The following is a 4847-nucleotide window of genomic DNA, read 5'->3' on the forward strand; positions in this document are numbered from 1 at the left end:
TAGTAGCCGGCCGGCTGGTCTGCGTTCGCCGCAGGCGGAACCAGCGAGACCCAATGAGCGAAGGCCCTGACGCGGCCCCCGTTCCTCATTGGTCGGAAGCGGAGGCGTTGCCCAGAGCGTCGCTGGGACCGCCCTTCCCGGTGCGGACAGTGGAGTGAAGCGGGAGTCTGTGTGTCCACGTGGCGTGGGTCCCTGCGGGCGAAATTCTTGAGTCCCGGCCCGGGGGAGGCTGCCGTGCTCGCTCCAGTGGGCCACCCCGGCGTCTGGGTGACCTCAGGCCGGAGGTTCGCCTGAGACACGGAGAAAAGCGGGTTTGGTGTTGAAACCGAGTAACCTTGTAAACAGGCCACACAAATAGCCTCTTCTTACTGTAGCCAGTGCCCCTGACCCCTACCCCCAAGCCCCTTTGTCCTGAGGGCGGTGCTGACCGGCGCTAGCAACCAAGTGACGATTTGTAGGAAACCCGTGGCACAACCTGCCAAACCTGCAGCTTGGATTCTCATTAACTGCGGCGGCCTGCCGTTTAAGGTAAACTGAAATCTGGAATGACCCAGCACTTGCGATAATGGAAACCTGAGTGAGGGTCGTATTTTTCTTAAGTAATGGCGAAGCGACTGCAGTGAAGATCCCTAATCAGAACTCTGGCAGCTTAAGAGCCGTTCAAATGTGAGCTTTTTCAAGCATCATTAGCTTCTTTCGAAGTACCCGGAGAAGCTCTCCGTGATGAAAAAGATTGTATGGCAAAAAACCAAACAACCTTATTGGAGCCTCAAATCCTTACACAAAATGCCTTCATTGTTGCACAATTGGCAGCAACATTTTTGTAGGAAAAGGGAAGCAGTCCGTGTGTTGATTTACCTCTCACCTGCACCCAGAGACCTACTTTCAAGGATCACTTCTTTAAAACAAACAACAAAAATCTCCTTGTTCCCTAAACAATACAGATTTGACCTACTTACTATTGTGACTATTTTCTAGGACTAGGGAATTTAGGAATATTTCTGTTCTTGCAAAGTATAAGCTAAAGATCTGAAACTATTGAACCAGTTAAGAAAGAGGAGAATACAGAATGATCAGTTCTTAAAATTTAAGGACTGTGGCTTTTGCTTTTCAAATTGGCTTCAGGGACACTTAGCCATTAAACCCTAGAGAAGCAGTGCCTAACAAAGGGCCTGTGAACTTTTAGAGGCCTAGCAAAATTTGTATGCCTGGGGGAAGAAATGGATAAGCTCCCAAACACTGATAGATATTAATATATATTTAAATTTTTTCTGCTTAAAATATAACATGTCAACTGCAACTCATCTCGAGGTATATGTAATTGTACATATGTGTGTTTTTATGTGACATGTTTAGGGACCTGGAGGGTCTAAAACAGTACCTCCTAATATTTGTGAGCAAAACCTGAGTTGTATAAATATGGATATTTTATTTAGTGTTACTGTAATAAAGGATTCTTTAAAAGATAGCACCAATATAAATCCTCTAAATTATATCCTTTTTTACTCTTATAAATTGAGACTTTATTAGATGGCAGCTTAGTATTACATGTTGAGGATTCCTATGACTCAGCAATTTTCTCGTAGGCGTTTATCTTTCCCATGTATGTGAAGATGAGCCAGGATGTTCTTTTTGTTGTTGTTGTTTGGTTGGTTTTGTTTTGTTTTCTTTTTTAAGATTTTATTTTCTTATTTGACAGAGAGAGAGCACAAGCAGGGCAAGGGACAAGCAGAGAGAGAAGGAAAATGAAAGAATGGAAAAGAATTTCCAAAAGAATGGAAAACGGCTTAACCCTCCATCCATAGGAAACTGGTCAGTCAGTTATGGTATAGTTCTGTGATGGCTACAGTATGGCAGAGAAGCAGGAAGAAAATAATATGAGCTGGTATGTCATGATCTCTAATTTCTGAGACAGTAAACCAAGGTGCATTGCTTCATCTTTCTTCAAAGGAGTATACCATGTTGCATTATTTTTAGACAGATATATGATTTAATGGGTATAGAAATCATTCTGGCAGTAGAGACCTTGGATCTGTAGAGGAAAGGTAAATTTTTTTATATTTATTTACTTTTGTGTTCAAGTTTTATACCATGGGGATATTTTACCTTTTCAACAATAATAATAACAAAACTCCTAATTTAGAACTTGCAGTTAAGTAAGTTATTTAGAAAAAAACTTTCTTAAAAAAAAAAAGATAGCCGCTTTATAGTAAATGCTATACAGTTTGGGATGTGTGCTTATTTTTCATGTAAATTAGCTTGTAAACAATAATATAGCATCATAATACCTTCAGAAAAACTATTCATTTCCCTTGAGACTGAGATTCAGCAAGGAATGTGTTTTAGAGGAAATGGAAGACTTCTTATTTTTTATATTTCTTTACTCCTTAATCCTCTTATACAACAAGAAGTTCATTATTACTTTTATAATACAAACTCTTTAAAAACTATGAAAATGTCACTGTACTTCTTGCAGATGTATACAAAGACTTAAACTACTCTCATTAAAGGCAGGCTGTGGATAATGATATTGTGACTGCACAGCAAAAACAACACAGTAAGTACCTGGGAGGGATGTCCACATACTATGTTATTATTGTCAGTATACATGTAGGAAATTATTAGATCCATTTTGTTTTACCTCAAAGGGAAAAATTTTTGCTCTTCCTTAGGCTTTTGCCAATGAAATTATTAGAAGGGAATTTGGGGCCCAGGGAGAAGTTCTAAGGAGTGGTGTGTAAGTCCTTAGTTTATGGGTTTGTAGATCACTGCAGTGATCACCAGATATCACTTGTTTAAAAAAAATAATTTAAAGATTTTATTTATTTTCAGAGAAAGAGCACAAGCAAGGGGAGCAGCAGGCAGAGCAGGCAGAGGGAGAAGCAGGCTCTCAGCCAAGCAAGAAGCCTGATGCAGGACTTGATCCCAGGACCCTCGGATAATGACCTGAGCCAAAGGCAGCTGCTTAACCCACTGAGCCACCCAGGCATCCTGCACCACATTTACGCCACACACTTTCACCTGCCAGTGGAAACAAGTTGTAAAAATAACAACAAAAAGAAACAATCTGGTTTTGATATGACATAATTGAAAGTGACATATCTTGAGAATAAAAGTTTTAGCACTGTTGATGGAATTACTAAATTTAATATCAAAAGAGACGTTGGAGAATGAGTTTCTAGCACAACTGCTTTGTTTTAGTGATGGGATGCAGAAAATAGAAGTGACTTGCTCATGCTAACATATATAGTAAGTATCTTAGTCTGAGAATAGAAGAGTTTCAGGCACTTGGGATGAGGGGGGAAAAAAAAACCCAGAAATCATTAGAATGCATTCCACAATGATATAAAAGGAGCCAAATATGACTGGAAAATGTAATGAGGCACTGACTCGGTAACTTTTGAATAACAGTAAAGCAGCTGAGTTTTGGAGTCAGAATGCTTGGGTTTGAAACTCAACCGTAGCACCTACTATCTCTGTGACCTTGAGCAGTCAATTAACTTAACTCTGTAAGTCTCAGTGTCCTTCTCTGCAAAATGAGGAAAACAGTAATACTTGACAGTTCTCAAAAAAATAAGTCTTTAGAAGCTCATGGCAGGCCAGAGATAGGGTATGGGGCAAGTAGACTGAATGAATAGCACTTAGGCCAGAAAGCTAGTTTGTTTTATATGTTTGCTATTTCAGTATCTTTGCAGAGGTATACTGTACTTAGGCCACGTAGTCCAATGGAGAAAGGGGGTGAGGTTTTTTTGCACAGTTCATAAATTACCACAGAGATAAGATATGAGGTATAAGATAAGGTGACTCGTACTATCCAGACATGCAGAATCTTTTTTCAACTGGTAATATAAAAATTGAAAAGCTCTTGACATAGAGAAAACATTTTAAAAAAAGTAATTCTCCACGTTTTAGGACCATTTGACTTACTGCAGAGCTGTTAACCTTCCTGGTGGCCAGTGGCATACCCCCATATATTTCTACCAATCCCAGTTGGGAACCATGGATAGAGGAACTGAAGGACCATACTGAATTTAGTCATTCCAACAAGGAGAATGGGGACATATGGAGAACTTTGGGAGAAAATGACTTATTATCTTGAAGATTATGGTATCTAGGAAAATGAAAGACAGATATATAACACATACTAGACCAAACTTCCCCAAACTGTGGCCCAAGGAATATTTATACAAAAGAAATGGTTCTGTGGCCAAAAATGTTCGGAAAATACCATATATTCAGCCATCTTTAGATTCCTAATGCTCACTATTAGCATGATAAATGGACAGAGAAATCTTACAGTAAGAAACCAAGTATGAAATATTTCTAAAGGAAAACTCTTTCGTGCATATACCTCTTAATATGTTCTCTTCCTATGGTCCTTTCCCCATTTCTGCTTTAACAGTGTTCTGTTAACAATTTGAAATGAGCTTCTCTGCACTGGTTTAAAATATTTAAGAAAAGATATAAAATAATAAGAGAAGATAAGTTGAGAAATTAGTAGAGAAATTCCATCTCTTCCACTATTTTTTTTTTTAATGCAAAAGGAATGTCCGTACTTTAAGATTCTCTCTTCTAATCCTTTAAACCAATCACAAATTTCTGTGGATGTCCACAACTGGTCAATTTCTTTTCTGAATGGCCATTAAAGCTATTGTGAGAGTTCCCCACTCTTTCAAACCCCAACCCCAGGACTCTCTTCCTCTTTCTTTTCTTGGCAACTTCACAGAAAAATAGGTGTGAACTCACTTAATTTTCCCCTCTGCTCCCTAACTTTTACTGCTCCTTTATTGTCTTTTGTCTTACCTGAAACTCACACTCTTTTTTTTTTTTTTAAAGATTTTATTTAT

This window comes from Meles meles, chromosome 1 (genome assembly GCF_922984935.1).
Source record: "Meles meles chromosome 1, mMelMel3.1 paternal haplotype, whole genome shotgun sequence".
In the NCBI taxonomy this organism is placed as follows: domain Eukaryota; kingdom Metazoa; phylum Chordata; class Mammalia; order Carnivora; family Mustelidae; genus Meles; species Meles meles.